Genomic DNA, 18,305 nt, shown 5'->3' on the forward strand with positions numbered 1-18,305 from the left:
TTTTTCCAGCTGCGGTAAAAAATGGCCTCGGTGTGTGACAATTCCAAGTGCCAACACCATTGCCGGTCATTTTTTACCACCACTTGGTAAAAGGGCCCCTTAGTATAATTTACAAGTATTTTCATTTTTTTTTTTCATTATGGGGCCCTGAAGTAAGTACTAACGTGTACTTATCGCAGCTTAAAATGGCTTAGCATGGGGTGCACTGGCGCATCCCATAGTAATGTAAACGCGTGTGTGTACTACCCCTGCTGTATTGGGGCATCTAAAAGAGGGTGCCCTGTTATAGAATTGTCCTGTAATACATAAACCTTTCTTTTTTTTCATAAGAAGGGCTAAGGGGCTCTTTTTCAAAGTTGCATTAAGTAACCAATGTAGGTGTTACTGTGAAGTAGACAGCAGTGTAGGTTGACGCTACTGTCTCCTGTATTCAAAAGGCAGCCATCACAGTTTGAAACAAGTGTTAGCAAGGTGTGACATGGAGTTGGAGAAGTGGCCACATGTGACACTAGTACAATGGTCAATACTAGTAGGATGGGGGAGTATCCTAAAGGTTAAACCCAGCGACCTGAGAACCTGGGGAACTGGGTTTGATTCCCACTGCAGCTCCTTGTGACTCTAGGCAAGTCATTTAACCTTCCACTGCTTCAGGTACAAAATCAGTGCCTGTATGTAATATCTATCAGATCCCATTCCCCTTATCTATAGTGCACTGTCACTGGAAGTATGGTGGTATCCCTCTGATTCCCCACACTCCTGACCATAGGAACCAACTTTTTAAAATGATCGGAAGGTGCTAAGCCCAATGGAAATTACCCCTCCATGGACAAACTCAAAGAATTTGCTCAGTATTGGGGTGCTCAAGAACCCACAGAACTGGCTCCTATGGCTCTGACCCTCCAGATATATCATTCCACCTGAATACAGCTCTGATCCCCCCCCCATATAGTCTCCTCCTTGATACTTCAAACCTTCTTTGCACAAAGAAACTCCATCCTGACTTCAAACCCTACCCCTCTATGCTTTGTGCATGGGCGATTGAGGGGGAAGGCTATATCTGGGGGGGGGGGGGGGGGTTGGAGAGGTCATTTGAAGGATAAGGGGGAGGTTGTATTGGGGGTGTCAGAGATTTCAGAGGAGGAGACTGTATCTGAGAGTTGAGCTTGAGCTGTCATCAGGGTATCAGAGGAAGAAGCTATATTGAAAAGGTCTGAGCTGTCATCGGGGGGGGGGGGAGAAATCAGAGGGTGAGGCTTTACTTGGAGGTTAGAGCTGTAATAGGGGGAATTGGGAGGTCTGCTGCCATTCTTTCAGTGATAGTGCACTGTGCTAACATAGTGCTAGCAGCACAACTACATTTATCGCCTCCTCTTGAGATGACGGTAAGTTCAGCTGTGCTATTGGCAGTCATGACAGCTAGCACCAACCCATGTGCTAGCTGTCAAAGTTGGCCGTTCCTCCACCCTGACCTCTCTGGCACCTACTCTGGGATCAACATTAGTGGAGGCATCATCGATCGCCCTCTGCTGCTGCCCAGGTTGATGCCTGAATCCAAAATGGCACCGATGAACCCTAGTGGTAGTCTCAACTTACTACCACTAGAGGGCATTCATCCATAGAAGGCATTATTATCATGTGGGACCAATGTCCCACCAATGCTGACCCCTGGGTAAGTCCTGTGGGGGGGGGGGGGCTTTATGCATGGGGGAATCAGAGCATCAAGGAGAGATTGAAGGGGGAGGCTGTATTTAGGGAGGGGTTGGAGCAGTTATAAACATGGAGGAATTAGAGGGGAGGCTCTACAGGGAGAGGGGGTCAGAGCTTGTATCAAAAGAAGGAGAGTGCAAACCAATTGCACTACCCCAGCCAGATGTCATTTTGACAGTTAGTTCTGAGGCTGTGTTACATAGCTGGGCTGACAGCTCAGAGGGGCCCTACAATCAGCCCCAGCATATAATGAGATGCATATGTGCTAACGTTGTCCCTGGTACAGTAAATGTAGAGGATTGCAGGACACAGCCTCTTCATTTACTACACAGGCTTTAAACTTACTGGATGTTAATCTTTACAGTCACAGTGCAAAACTTACCAACAGTTTTATTTTTCCTATGTAGGAACACAAATTTTTACAGCAGACAACGGCATACTTTAACACTAGTTGATAAATAGGCCTTTCAAAGTGTAGGGTAATGAACGTATGATTAGCAAATATGCTGATTACTTGTTTTGCAGCTCATGCCATATTATCAATTCCCTGTGATTTCATGCATTGTTTATCACTTTTTGATGAAAAGACCCAAATATCTTGAAATACTGATATATGGTATTTTTTAAATTTATTTTTGTTACATTTGTACCCCGCACTTTCCCACTCATGGCAGGCTCAATGCGGCTTACATATTGTATACAGGTACTTATTTGTACCTGGGGCAATGGAGGGTTACGTGACTTGCCCAGGGTCACATGGAGCTGCCTGTGCCTGAAGTGGGAATCAAACTTAGTTCCTCAGCTCCCCAGGACCAAAGTCCACCACCCTAACCACTAGGCCACTCCTCCACTCCATAGGTAAAGAAAATGCTCTTTTTTAAAAATTCAACATGTAACTCTTTTTGCATTGGTATTTGATATTTTCTTCAAGCTGTTCTCTTTGGAGTGAGAGGCAAGTTTGAACTTACATTTTCTAAATGCCTGGGAAAATGAGTCTGTATCAGAGCCCAGCATTCTTCTGTAACCCTTTGTGATTGCATTCCTGTGCTGATCTCCCAATCACCTTAAAATTTATTTCTAAACTTTGAGGATGATGTCGGATTTTAATAGTCTCCATGCAGCACTCGTGCTTTTCTCTTCCTTGCCTGAGCTGCCCCTAATATTTCAGTGTATAATTTTATCAATTCAACTTGCTTCTAACATTGCAACACTACCATACTCTAGCATGAATTAATGTCTGTTATTTGCTGCAGGTCTCAGTTTCTGCAACGGGACTCAATTACTATGGGGTCTTTTACTAAAGGGTTGGCATGTGGCAACAGGCTTGCCGTGTGCCAATCCGGAACTACCACCAGCCCAACGCGGGTGCCGACGGTAGTTTCTCCCCCAGCGTGTGTCATTTCCGGCACTAACGGTAATTAGGGAAAAATATTACCACAGAAGGTTACCCGGCGGCAATCAGGTAGCGCTGCATGCTGCCCGGTTAGCACGGGAGCCCTTACCACCACCACCTCAATGGGTGGTGGTAAGTGCTCAATGGCTGAGCGGCAAGTGCAAATTTACCGCACATCCATTTCATTTTTTCCAATTCTTCACCCACTGTGGTAAAAGGGGCCCTGGCATGTGGCAAAAATGGCCACCGCCGCTAGCGCAGGGCACCTTGTAATACAGCTTAGTAAAATGGCCCCTAAATCTAGCCCTTCATTCTTTCCTATCTAGGGCACCATATTTTTATTCAGCTAAAAAAAAAACAAACAAACAGTGCCAAGAATCAGAATCTAATCAATCTGGCAAGAGAAAAAAACAGTGACGCAAAAGTTCAAAAGAAATCTGCAATGAAATACATACAAAACGCACATCCAGAGAGTGTCTCATTGTCTCACCCTCACCTCCAGCACATAGGACTGTAGCTTTCCCGCTTTACAAAAGAGACTGACGTGCAGTTGGTGCTGCACCCTCCACTTTTCTCTGATGTTCCTTAAAATGAGGGAGTTCGTAGAGCTGCGGTTAGAGACGGCATCAAGTGATCCCTTGCCAGATGCAAGACACTTCCCCCTCCATGATGGCCTGTATATTTAAGCCCTCTCTGTGGGTGGTTAGATCTCTGCTTTCTGTTCTCAGTGGAACTGCTCCTGCTTCCTTTTCACCTACAGTCAGACTTGGTTAATTCATAATTGGTTTATCTAGCTATGTAACTCACCCCTAGCTGGCAGCTAATCTTCAAACATGTGTTCAGCACTGGCTGGCTTTTCCCTTATTCATTTCTCTTTTTTTGTTTGTTTTGCTAGTCCATTGATGCAAAGTTTAAAGATCAATTTCCAAATCCAGATTTAAAAAAGCTATAGACCAATTAAATCTGTATACAGAGCTTAGAAAATGTCACCCATGCTCTTAATACTTTCTCTTCTTCTCAACCTTTCTCTCTCGTTTTTATTTTTTCTTCTTCCTCCAGCTTCCTTCTTTTCTTTATACACTTCTATCGTATGTTATTTTCCTACATGTCTTTCTTCTCTCTTTCTTGTTCTGTTTTTTTATTCTTTTTATTCCATTTTCCCCCATGAGCCCACTTCTTCTGACAGCATTGGGTTCCTTCCTTCAGAAAACAAACTTCATGCTTCACTTGGATGGGAAGGAAGAGAATTTGTGGGTCGATCCATGAGGAATTCTTAAGGAAGGGCTCTGCTGGATGGAGGAAGAGAAGAAACTGACAAATGCTTTGATTTTTCCATCTGATTTTTATTGACCATATTGTGATATTGCAGGATCTATTTCCCATGCACTAGTTAACCGTTGTATTCTCTTCCTTCAGAATAACTCCTGTTCAACTAGAATTTCCAATTTTCAAATCCCATTTTCACAAATGCATTCTTTTGAAGACGCCCCGTAGAAGTCTTTTGCATTCCACCTCTCCATTCCCCCCTGCCCTAGCCCCAGCCCCTTTCGTAGTGTGGTGGGTACTTAGGACTAGATTCAGTAAATGACGGCCAAATTTGGGTGCCGAAAAAAAACTGAGCACTGAACACTATTCTATAAACAGTGCTCCGAGTTGGGTGTCATTAATAAAATAAAATAAAATCTAGCACTGAGATCCACGCCCAGTTTTGGATACGAAGATTTACACCAACTGAAAACTGGTATGAATCCCCGGGCCTGAATTAGGCGTGGATTCCATGAATTCTCTAATGCTTCACTCATCTTTAGTGAACACCCACGTCTTTCCCATGATCACGCTCCCTTTTCAATTGCACCCTGTAAAATTTACACATGTATCTTTATAGAATAGGGCCTAGAAATGGAAATTCAAATTGTTGCCAATCAGTGAAAAGAATTAATTGTTAGCGCACAGTTATTGGTGCTAATCAGCTCATTACTCATATAGCAATTATGCATATAGCAATCCTGTTTAGGATGGGCTGGAGCAAGGCCGTCAAGAGGGGGGGGGGGTGCAGGTAGGGCATAATTCTTCAGGCCCAGCCTCCAAGGGGGGAGGCTGCAGCTGGCAAGATTCCTGCCTGCCTCCTTCCAATTTTGTCTCTCTCCTGCTCCTGCCAGGACCCGGGTGATTGTATTAATGTGATAACCGGGTTATCGCATTAATGCAATCATCCGGGTCACAGCACACAGGAGCAGGGGACAACAGACCGAGGGAGGAACAGTCAGACACAGAAAGGTAAGGGGCAGGCAGGGGTGGCTGCCCGAGTGAGGTGGGGGCACAGCTCGATGGCCCAGGTGGTGGTGGTGGGGCGGTCAGCGGTCCTGCCCTGGTCCCGGCTGTGTCTCTTGGCAGCCTTGGGCTGGAGAGGGCTTCAACAAACTCCAGTGATTTGGAACATGAGGACATTGCTAGGCAGACTTTTATGGTCTGTGTCCCTCAAATGACAAGACAAATTCAGATAGGCTGGAGTGGGCTTTGATAGCAACTCCAGTAGTTGGAACATAAGGACAGAGCCAGGTGGACTTCTACGGTCTATGTCCTAGAAACACCAAACACCATGATCAAGTATATTATATTATGTTCATTGTTGATTTTAATCATGAATTGAGAATGAATGTGACTGTTGGGCAGACTGGATGGACCATTCAGATCTTTATCTACCATCACTTATTATGTTACTATCACGCTTATTTTTGAAAGAGAAGGGCGCCCATCTTCCGACACAAATTGGGAGATGGGCATTCTTCTCGCAAGGCCGCCCAAATTGGCATAATCAAAAGCCGATTTTTTGACACCCTCGACGGCTTTCCGTCATGGGAATGACCAAAGTTCATGGGGGCATGTCGGCAGGGTAGTGAAGGCAGGACTGGGGCGTGATTAGGAGATGGGCGTCCTTGGCCAATAATGGAAAAAAGAAAAGTGTCCATGACGAGCACTTGGCCAACTTTACTTGGTCCATTTTTTTTCATGACCAAGCCGTGAAAAGATGTCCGAACTGAGCAGATGACCACAGGAGGGAATTGGGGATGACCTCCCCTTACTCCCCCAGTGGTCACTAACCCCCTCCCACCATAAAAATACTTTTTTGCCAGCCTCTATGCCAGCCTCAAATGCCATACTCAGGTCCATTGCAGCAGTATACATGTCCCTGGAGCAGTTGTAGTGGGTGCAGTGTACTTCAGGCAGGTGGACCTGGCGGGGGGTTGGGGGGCTTAGCACCCAAGGTAAGAGAGCTATGCACCTGGGAGCAATTTGAGAAGTCCACTGCAGTGCCCCCTAGGGTGCCCGGTTGGTGTCCTAGCATGTGAGGGGGACAAGCGCACTACAAATGCTGGCTCCTCCCACGACCAAATGGCTTGGATTTAGCCGTTTTTGAGATGAACGTCTTTGGTTTCCATTATCGGCGAAAACCAAGGTCGGCCATCTCTAAGGTCGACCTAAATGTCAAGATTTGGGCGTCCCCGACTGTATTATCGAAACAAAAGATGGATGATCATCTTGTTTCGATAATACGGGTTTCCATGCCCCTTCATGGTGCCGTCCTTAGAGATGGGCGCCCCCATTCGATTATGCCCCTCTGTTACTCAATTGAATTGCATGAGCAAATTGAACATATGTCCAAATTTGCACATGCAAGTTTTAGTGCCGTTTATAGAATTTGGGGGTTAATATATTAAGGTGTTGTTATAACAGGTTTTCTGCTAACTGTTCGTTTTAAATGTGTAGCTTTTATTACTTTATTTCCAAATAAAGAATTACTGTGATATTTCTGTTTTATCACCTTGTCCCAATCTTTCTAAGTAAAATCATTGACAACTGTTTTGTGAGGGTTGTTCCTCCTTTGTGGTTGTTTTGTTCAACTGTTATCTATACCACCATCATTTGGAATTCTTTAGTGCTACTAGTAGGGTCCTTCTTTAACCTTTTGTGGCTAGGACAAAAATCTATCTTGGGAATATTCTAAGCGATTTGAGTGGCCAAGAGAGACTCCTGGCTGCTTAAATCACTTCTGTGGGGCTACCTGCTGATATTCTGTGGCACTTAACCAGTTAGTGCCACAGAATATCACCACAGGCTGCTAAACTGAAAGCTGGCTATTTTGTGGGCACTCCGGCGGTGGAGTCAGCATTTATGTGGTTAAGGGCCGATGATATTAGTATTAAAATGCGTAAGATAACCAGTCAAGTCAGACCACATATCAAACCTATTTTTATATAGTGTCACTTATATGGTTAAGTGCTGAATATTGCACTTAGCCGCTTAAGAGATAGCCGGCCACTTAAACCCAATATTCAATGCTGGTGCCCGGACATGACCCAGCATTGAATATGTGAGGATAACGCCGGCGGTGGCTAAAAAAAAAGCTCAACGCCGTCGGCTAAATATCTACTCTTACATGAGTTTAAGAACTGTATTTCATATTATACTTTCTCTTTTGGGTTTCTAAGAGGGGGAGAGGACGTGTGAGCAGGGGAAGAGGAAGGGAGGCTAGATTGGTTCTTCAACCAGTCATGCATACTTACAGCCACATCACCCATTGTCCATGCCACCATCATTGTTACTCTTTCCATACCGTCTGAAAACTGTGAACTCCATTTTTCACAGTATGCCACAACAGTGCCACCCCTCACTTCCATGCATCCTCTTATTTTCCTGTAGCTTTTTCTATCCTCATTCCATGTTCCTATATAACATTGCCAACCTTTGTTCCATGCTGCTGTGGAACAATGCCAACCCAAACGTCACAACTGCACCGTTGAATAGAAAAGTGATTAGAAATGCTACCCATTACAGTCTGTTACAGAAAGAGCAATTCTATAGAAGGGCACCTAGATTTAGGCATCAAAAAGGTGCCTATTTGGAGCTTATGCTATAAATAAAAAAGTAGACTCCTATTGTCCTTTATAGAATTACAGTGTAACTGGTTATATATGCATACATGGGCGCGATATTCAGACCATGGGAGTTAGCCAGGCTGGCTTCTGTGGTCGGTACTGAGTCCATATATTCAATGCCGGGTTTAATGTCGGGCGAGTTCTGGTGACTGGCATTGAATATCCAGGTGTTTTTTTGGCTGGTTTCAACTTAACCAGCCAAGCCGATATCCTGTGCTGGCCGGTTAAGCTGAAACCGGCCAAAGATAGGCCTGCTATTTTGGTGGCTGAATTTGGTCGTCAAACTTAGCCAGCGATGCACCAAATATCAGTGGATAACTGGTTATATCGCACAATATACTCGGTTATCCGCTAAGGGGGAGATTCTATATATGGTGCCTAAAAAATCAGCATGGAAAACATTTCCAACTAAGTGTATTCTATAAGTGTCTTCTAGACTTAGGCACAGTATAGTCAACACCCCAGCACCTAAAAATACCCACCTCCATTTAAACCAACAAAAACGTGGCATAATTCCTGGTGCATAGACTTAAGTGTAGAGGGCCATATTTTATAAGTAGGCTTGCAAATTTTAGAACATCCACAAAACACCCATTTCCCTACCCCTTTTTGCCTGCGCATGTTAGAAGTTAGGCGCACTGCATTACAGAATACACTTAGCAAGTTGTGCGTGTAAGTTCTAATTGTTGCCAAATGATGCCCATTATTGCTTGATAAGTGCTGATATCAACGCTAACCAGCTTGATAAGCTAATTAAGTTACATCCGCTGTTATAGAATACTCCCGGATTTCAGCGCGGATCTAGGCACACTATATGAATCCAAGGGTAAGCGCTAACCAGCAAGATTCAGCAGGAGATAACCAACGATGTCCTGCTGAATATCGCCAAATAGCCGGTTAAGTACCATGTAGCCAGCCAGGAGCAATTCCTGGCTGGTTAAATGGTTTTATATACTAGGTGGACATATGTTTAAGCACCAGCACCTATGCCAGCCATTGAGCCAGTGTTAATTCTCACACCTAGATTAGGGAGATACACACATAACTTACCAGTATTCTATAAATTATGTGCATAAGTGTGTACAGAGTCCAGGCTGCACCCTTTTGAAAGCCCAACTACAAAGTGTTTATAGTATGGAAGATAGTATGTACTTACAGAATAATGCAGAGCCAAATTATTGTCATTTACATGCATATCGGTTCACATATGTAAATTGCTAGAATACTGGCATATATGTGAACACCTGCTGCCTTAATCTACACGGTGCCTTATAGAATTACTCCCACAATCTTTGAGCCTAGTCTAAGGATTTGGCTAAGATTAAGGGTAGGGGGTACCTATGAGTGTAATGCTAGTGTGACACAGAGAATTGAACATTGTGGGCCAGATTCAGTAAATGGCGCCCAAAGTTAGGCACCGTTAAGATCTGTGCTAAGCGCCAGTTCTATACAGGTCACTTTGCACTATTATACAATAGCACTTATGACCCAATGATCAATTCCCCAGGGCTGTTCCAAAACAGCACCCTAAAAATAGCACCTGAACAGCGTGGGGAATTAACTCCCCAATGATCAACGCTAATAACATGCAAATTTAGGGAAACCCCACCCAGCATATCCCAGGATGCACTGGGCAGAGCAGGGCACTGCCATTTTGGAGGTGGTACTTGAAGGAAGAGGGAGTATGGGGGGGAGTCAGGGGCCATTAGACCACCAGGGTTGGTGGCAGTAGGGTTGGCCACTGGGCTACCAGGGATTGTTTTTGGTGTTGGGGGAGGGTCCGAGGATCAGGGTAAGGAGAAGGCCAATTGGCCACCAGGAAAAACTATCTGGGGGCGTTAGTGGGGGCTGGAGGTCCCACTTCGTAAGAATCACCTTGCCCATGTGTGAAGATTTGTGCATATGGGACTCCTTCCTGGATGCCTACAATGGTCTCTCTGTATGGCAGGGCAAGCCGGTGTCTACCACAGAGCTGGAATTGTATTCTGATGCCTCAGGAGGTACAGGTTTTAGCCTGGATCAGGGCTGGGGTTGGCCAAAACTTCTCCTCCTTGGAGCTGTTCCCCATCATGCTGGCCCTCTTTTTTTGGAGTGAATGTTTACAGTACAGGAGGGTGGTGTTTTGGTCAGACAACAGAGCCCTGATCAAGGCAATTAATAGGCAAATGGCACATTGTGAGATAACAATCAACTTGCTGAGGGCGTTTGTACTAGGCTGCCTGTTGCTAGACCTTACAGCACAAACAAAACATATCACTGGAGTGCATAACAAAACAGCTGATTCTCTCTCTCTCTCTCTCTCTCTCTCTCTCCAAGGAGGCTCTTTTCAGGAAACTGGCCCCAGAAGTGGACCCAGAAGGAGCAGTAGTCCCAGATCATCTTTGGCAGATTGCAATCCAGAAGCATGGGAGTTGCTCTGCATGTCCGTTGGTCCAAGTACTTGGAGGGCATATTCCTGAGAGTTCCAGCACATAAAAAAGTTTGCTCTTGAAAGGGAGTGGATATAGGGGCCGATGCCCGAACGCTTGTTAGTGGATTATGTCATGTATACACGGACTGCTGGCACATGCAGGAGAATGGTTGCCTCTAACCTGGCTGCATTGGAATTCTTTGTGCAGGCAGAGGGACAGGCTGATCTCACCAAGGATATATGGCTTGCTACGTCTGACATAGGGGAGAATGATTTTGAACTATTTCTGTTTCGGGCAGCTTTCTCACAGGCTTTCTTTGCGGCACTAAGGATTAGTGAGCTGGTGGCCTCATGAAAGGCAAGTGGGACAGACTATGAGCTGCTGTTCAGAAATGTGTCCACATTCCAGTTCACTGCCCTGTTACAGCACTACCTGATAAAAGCAGGCTATGATCCATTATCATTTGGCACCCATTCCTTCAGGACTGGGAAGCCACCTCTGCAGCAGATGGTGGTCTACCCTCAACAGTAATACAGTGCATAGGTGGATGGAAGATAGATGCTTACAAGACATATGTAAGACAGGACTTATAGAGTGCAGCTATTAACCCACACCACTAATGACTTCTGTTCATTTTCTTCCTACAGGGTATGCACCATAAGGCGCATCGGTGTGCATCGTGGGACACTTTTATGTGTCTTGGGCCAACAAGTGGGCAGAGGTGAGACCGTATGGCAGCAGCTTGGGCTTGGCCCATAAGGTCATCCATGTCTACTGGCTAAATTGAGGGGGTATATGATGGCTGCAACTACTTTCTTTCCTCAAAGCTTGTCACAAGGAAATGGAATGCCCTAAGGTCATTGTTACCAACCTTGGGGGAAATGACTTGGGGACTTGGTCCTGTGTACAGATGGTCTGCACTGCCAGGGATCTCTCTGAAATCATTTCATTATTGGAAGATACACACATAATTTAGTCCAACTCTATACCTCGTTGGCAGGTGCATGCACTCAAAGATTTGGGGGGAAGGGGGAAGGAAGAATGTGAATAGACAGCTAGGAGTATGGACCTGTCAGATGGAAGACTCGCACATCACGCATGCCTGGGTAAACCCCAAATGCGTGGGGCAAGGAAATGTCACGGCTGCCTATGCTATGCTTTTATGAGAAGCCATTCAAACCTGAAGAACCTGCAACTCTTGTTTATAAAGGAAGATGTTAGGAAGCTTATGCTAACTGCTTAAGGTTACTGTAACAAAGAGAATTGATGAGTTCCCAGGAAACGTATCATAAATCATTCATTTAGGACATGTGAGATTTTTAATTGGAAGGCACAGAAACTGGAGAGGAGAGAGAGAGGTGGCTATGTGTGGCAAGTGAACAAAGTGATGGATATGTTCAATGTCAGATGGAGCTTGGGTAAGAGCTGTACACAGCAGGCAAGCTGCCCCATCTATCAAAACAAACCTAGTAGGGATGTGAACAGGCAAGAAAAAAAGGCAAGTTTTTATTATTTTTTCATGAATTTTCCCCAATATACAGATGTTTATGTTAATTTCACATGTTTATATTAACCCATTAGTGCCCAGTGTTCCCATAATAAAATCCCGTATGGGAATGTTGGGCACTAATGGGTTAATAGGACATTGTGTGCACTAAATTGATTTAAGGAAAGAAAAGAGGATGGAATTTGATATACTCCTTTTTCTGTGGTTGCAATCAAAGCAGTTTACAAATTAAGGGCCCTGTTTACAAAAGCGTGCATTTGTAACACGCTAAAAATTAGCGCACGCTAACCATGCAGACAACATTAGGAATATTAGGGGCATCTACATGGTTAGTGCTTACTAAAGATGCCAGCGTGCCTTTGTAAGCAGGGCCTTAAGTACAGGTACTTTATTTTGTACCTGGGCAATGGAGGGTTAAGTGCCTTGCCCAGAGTCACAAGGAGCCGCAGTGAGATCAAACCCAGTTTCCCTGGTTCTCAGACCACTGCACTAACCATTGGGCTACTCCTGCACTCCATGCATGATACCACAAATAAAGGTGCACTATCTTAATTAGAGGGCAATCCTAAAAAGGGGCACCTGTTTTTAGGCACCAGCTTTAAAGGGTTTATCGCGGGGGCACACACAGGCATCCTGTAGTAGGTTCTGGGATAGTGTGCACACAGCACGCAGTAAAAAATTATTTATATTTTTACTGTGGAGGGGCATGTGTGCAGAGTGGGCATTTCTGTGATAATCAGCACAGCTACATTGATATGTGCTAACTGATTAGCATGTGATTAATGTGTGACCCCTTACTACCTACAAAATAGGCAGCGGTAAGGGCTCACGCACTAATGTTTTTTTAATAGCCATGCACTAATTGTAACATTAGTGTGTGGCTGTTAATACAAAAATCTGAAAATCAACCATTTTACTGTGGTTCTAAAAATGGCCCACGTAACAGTGTGCCAGGACTACTTTTTAGTGCTGCTGTTTTGTAAAAAGGCCACTTAGAATAAAACAAGATGTGGCCTCAATAAACTGTGGTAAATCACTTTGACACAGATGCACTAAAGTGCAAACTTTTTTTTTTTTGCAAAAGAGACTTCACACTCTTAAGTAGAGCAACAATGATGGCAAATATGGAAATCTGCAAAATGTTGGGATATTGCACTGTTTGACGCTCTGTAGTAAACGTTACCAAAGTAGGGCACTGCAATAGGCTTTCCAAATAGAGGGGGCCTTTTACAAAAGCGCGTAAGGGCCTACGCATATGCAGCACGCATCAGATTTGCATTACTGCCCGTCGGTAATTCTAAGTAAGGCATGCGTCGAAAACCGGCGGTAGAAAATAATTTTCTATTTTCTACCACATGGGGCATTCCCAGTGGCAATCGGCAGTTGGTGCACGGTGGAAAGTTTCCATGCGGGTAACGCATGAGCCCTTAAAGCTAAGTCAATGGGTGGCGTTAAGGGCTCAGGCTGTAAATAACACGCGCAGGTTTAAATTTTGCCGCACGTCCATTTCCTGGCCCAAACCTTTCCCTTTTTTCCAGACACGGTGGAGAAATGGTCCAGCATGCGTCCCACGCACTCATACTACCACAGGCCAATTTTTAGCGCACCTTTGTAAAATCAACCTACGCATCCAGTTTTTCCTACATAAGCACACAACTGTGGAACGCATTACCAAAAGCCTTGAAAACGACATACGATCACCTAAACTTCCGGAAAACACTAAAAACCAACCTGTTTAAAAAGGCGTACCCTGCCAATCCAACATAAATGCCTGATCTCTGCAACACAACAAAACTAAAGCATGTAATGGACATAACACAACTCACCCGTTATACGATGCCCTAATGTGGCTGTGCCACATGAACTTTTTCTTACCACAACATCACTTTGCACTTGCTCTAACCGGAGTCCGCAAATGCCTTTCCAGTACTATGTAAGCCACATTGAGCCTACAAATAGGTGGGAAAATGTGGGATACAAATGTAACAAATAAATAAATAAATAAAAGGGCCCCAAAATCACAAAAATAGAGATTCAAAGAAAATTCTTTTTTAGGCATCAATTTAATCAAGAACGTGACATGGAATCAGATCTAGACCTCAAGAAGAACTCCTCAGAGCCCATAAAGAGAAGCACACTCCAGATATTGTATGAACTCTGGGGTCCACCTAAAAATAAGCACGTGCCTAATGTTAGAGACGCCCATATATTTCTATGGGTGTCTCTAGCGTTTAGCACGCACTAATCATTAGCGCGCAATAAAAATGCTAGCGCACCTTTGTAAAATGACCCCTCTGTGTTTTTTGCATGTAGCTGGGCCCATTCAACATGTTAACTGCAAAAATTGGCACATTTTAGAGGGGCACCATTGTTTTAAAAATAAGAAGTTTTTGTAGAAAAAAGGGTGCTGGTACTCATTATGGGTGGGGTCACCACATATGGCTCCACCCCTATGATAGCCACACCCACATTAGCCACACCCCTTATTCCAGCCATGGCGCATATAAACAGACATCACTGAAAATATTATACTAGTATAGGAGAAAAAAATAACGTAATTTTTTTCATTATAAATAATTTCTGTAAGCTGTCACAGCTCCAGTATACCCAGTGCAAAATAAGACAGCAGATATAAATTCTCAAATTAGACCTATTTCAAACACTAGGAATGGCCTAGTGGTTAGGGTGGTGGACTGAGGAACTGAGTTCAATTCCCACTTCAGGCATAGGCAGCTCCTTGTGACTCTGGGCAAGTCACTTAACCCTCTATTGCCCCATGTAAGCCGCATTGAGCCTGCCATGAATGGGAAAGCACAGGGTACAAATGTAACAAAAATAAAATGATTTTTTTCTACCTTTGTTGTCTGGAGACTTTGTTTTTCTATCCATATTGTTCCCAGTCTCTGATTCTGGCTGGAGCAGAGCTTGAGAGACAGAAGGGAAGGCCGAAGGTGTGCCGAGCAAAGAACATGCATTTCGCTGCCGCTGCCGACGCCACCTTAACCCCGAGGTACGCCTTTTAAATTTCACAGGAGGAGGAGGGGGGCCCTGGTGCTGGGAGGGAGGGAGGACAGGCGGGCGGCCTGATGCTTGTTTGGTTGGAGGGAAGGAGGCAGGCCTGGTGCTGGGTGGGAGGGAGGCCTGGTGCTTGGTGCTGGGTGAGTGGGATGCCTGATGCTGGGTGCTGGGTGGGAGGGAGGGAGGGAGGCCTGGTGCTTGGTGCTGGGTGGGAGGGAGGGAGACCTGATGCTGTGTGCTGCTGCATGCTGGGTGGGTGGGAGGGAGGGAGGCCTGATGCTGGGTGCTGCTGGGTGCTGGGTGGGAGGCAGGCCTGGTGCTTGGTGGGAGGGAGGCAGTACTGGTGCTTGGTAGGAGGGAGGGAGGCCTGGTGCTGGGAGGGAGGGCAGGGGGGAGAGGAGGGTGGCTGGACATGGGTGGCTGGAGGGGAGGACAGGGGGAGAGGAGGGTGGCTGGACATTTGTGGCTGGAGGGGAGAGGAGGGTTGCTGGACATGGATGGAGGGCAAGAAATGAAGAAGAAAGGAGGAAAGTAAAGAAATAAATGGAAAGGAAGCCCTGGAAACGGAGTTAAAAGAACAGATAGAGAGCAGCAGAATCAGAGACTAGGACCAATATGGATAGAAAAACAAAATCACCAGACAGCAAAGGTAGAAAAAATAATTTTATTTTAATTTTAGTGTTTGGAATATGTCCAATTTGAGAATTTACATCTGCTGTCTTATTTTGCACTGGGTATACTGGAGCTGTAACAGCTTACAGAAATGATTTATGATGTAAGAAAATCATGTTATTTTTTTCTCCTATACTAGTATAATATTTTCAATGATGTCTGTTTATATGCGCCATGGCTGGTGTAAGGGGTGTGGCTATCATAGGGGTGGAGTCATATGTGGTGACCACGCCCATAATGAGTACCGGCACTTTGCGATAAATAATTAGATTTTGGGTTGCTGTTTGGGCACTTGGTCTCTGAAAGGTTCGCCATCACTACCCTAGTTGTACCTCCCCTAACACTGTCTCTTGCATGTGATTTTGCACAGTATAGAAGAAAATGCATCTCTTTGTATTTCGCTGTGCTGTGCTAAATGCAAGGTCTGGCATCTTGGGATTTTGATTTCATTTGTTTATGGTTTGTGGTCACTTATTCTGTATTTGTGTTCTGTGTGTGTGACCAAAGTATTCTGTGAGCATCAATTTTCTATGTAGTATTCTATAGTACTTTGGCTTCTTCAGTTTTCTTGATAGATGTGTTGAAATTTTAGGGCCCCACTGTAATATTTAGGGCATATTTAAGGGAAGCCTATGTGTGTTGGTGGACTGTGGCTCAGTGGAGGATGAAGAGTGCACCCTCTTATATTTCCACTAGCTCTCAATGTGGCCTGCAGCCACTGAGGCCAGCACTGCTACTCCCATTGAAGTTATTGGGAATGGGGTAGGTGTGTGGTAGGAGTAGGGGCCTGGGCAGGGCATATCAGGTGGCAGGCGTTTCTCTAGTGCCCATCCATCCAACCTGTTGGCCCACCCAAAAATTGTCTTCTGGCTACGCCACTGGCGTTAAATGGGACCTGTGCTAAAATAGCACCAGTTAGTGGTAAAATAGCACATCTTAACATGTTGATAACTACACCCCTAATTTAGGTACCTACTTAGGTTATAAGATCTTTTGGACTTATTTTAAAAGAAAAAAAAAGGTTATAAACCACCTTGAGATAAAATTAGACAATCTAGAATTTTCAAAAATTATGTATCAATCATCATCGAACACACAAAGATATACTAATATCCATTTAAGTCTGAGCACTGAAATGCCAGCATAACTTTAAGCAGATAAACTTTAAGCAGATACCCATGTGAGGGTAATTTAAAAAAAGGTTTTTCCACTTGTAGTCAGTTTCACACGTGGAAAACCCCTTTTAGAAAATAGTTTGGCAGTATAAGCATGTGTAAGTATGCACACCGACAAAAATGGCTAAATATTGATGGGAATATTTCTTGTGACATTGAGTTAGTGATTTTATTTTGGAGTATTTGTTACATAAATAGAAATATTTAACCATCCAGATCACATACAGGTATAAACTGTGATTCTAGAAAGCCTCTAGCAGGCTCATTTTTGAAAGAGAAGGACGCCCATCTTTCGACATAAATCAGAAGATGGGGGTCCTTCTCACAGGGTCATCCAAATGGGTATAATCGAAAGCTGATTTTGGACGTCCCCAACTGCTTTCCGTTGCAGGGATGGCCAAAGTTCAAGGGGGCATATCAGAGGCGTAGCGAAGGCGGGACTTGGGCATGACAAACACATGGATGTCCTTGACCCATAATTGAAAAAAAGGGCATCCCTGACGAGCACTTGGATGACTTTACCTGGTCGTATTTTTCTTACGACCAAGGCAAAAAAAGGTGGCCGAAATGACCAGATGACCACCGGAGAGAATCGGGGATGACCTCCCCTTACTCCCCCATTGGTCACTAACCCTCTCCCACCCTCAAAAAACATCTTTAAAAATATTTTTTGCCAGGCTCAGATGTCATACTCAGCTCCATCACTGAAGTATGCAGGTACCTGGAGCAGTTTTAGTGGGTGCAGTGTACTTCAGGCAGGCGGACCCAGGCCCATCCCCCTCCCTACCTGTTATGTTTGTGGAGGACACAGCGAGCCCTCCAAAACCCACCAGAAACCCACTGTACCCACATCTAGGTGCCCCCTTTCACCCCTTAGGGCTATGGTAGTGGTGTACAGTTGTGGGTAGTGGGTTTAGGGGGAGGTTGGGGGGCTCAGCACACAAGGTAAGGGAGCTATGTTCCTGAGAGCAATTTATGAAGTCCACTGCAGTGCCCCCCTAAGGTGCTCAGTTGGTGTCCTGGCATGTCAGGGGGACCAGTGCACTACGACTGCTGGTTCCTCCCACGACCAAAGGGCTTGCATTTGGTCATTTCTGAGATGAGCATCCTTGGTTCCCATTATCGCCAAAAATTAGAAACGACGAAGTCTAGTGAAGACCATCTCTATGGATGACCAAAATTTCAAGATTTGGGCATCCCCAATCGTATTATCGAAACGAAAGATGGACGTCCATCTTGTTTTGATAATACGTGTTTCCCCACCCCTCCATCGGGAGGTTTTGCGAGGACGTCCTCAACAAAACTTGGGCATCCCTTTCAATTATGGCCCTCTTTGCATCCCTGGGATGCAGAGATATAAAGAGAGGCATAGCAGAATGTGTTTTGGGTTTGTACACAAACAGGTGTGCACTTCCTATTGTACAACTGGCAGTACATATTTATTTTAACATATTTCCATATTTCTCCTTCAAATTTTACACCTGT

General features: G+C 44.8%; 1 protein-coding gene across 2 annotated transcripts in view; it reads right to left on the reverse strand.

The window, feature by feature from the left end:
* SSTR3 (somatostatin receptor 3) overlaps positions 1-18,305 on the reverse strand; it is a 140,224-nt gene that overhangs the window by 76,706 nt on the left and 45,213 nt on the right. The window contains exon 1 of one of the 2 annotated variants that reach the window (XM_030210229.1): positions 3,597-3,845. The exons of the other annotated variant lie outside the window; for it this stretch is intronic. The gene's annotated coding sequence lies outside the window, so the exon portion shown is untranslated. Of the gene's footprint in view, positions 1-3,596; positions 3,846-18,305 lie in introns of those variants that run through there. 2 annotated transcript variants of the gene reach the window in all.

Source organism: Microcaecilia unicolor, chromosome 1, assembly GCF_901765095.1.
Source record: "Microcaecilia unicolor chromosome 1, aMicUni1.1, whole genome shotgun sequence".
Taxonomy (NCBI): domain Eukaryota; kingdom Metazoa; phylum Chordata; class Amphibia; order Gymnophiona; family Siphonopidae; genus Microcaecilia; species Microcaecilia unicolor.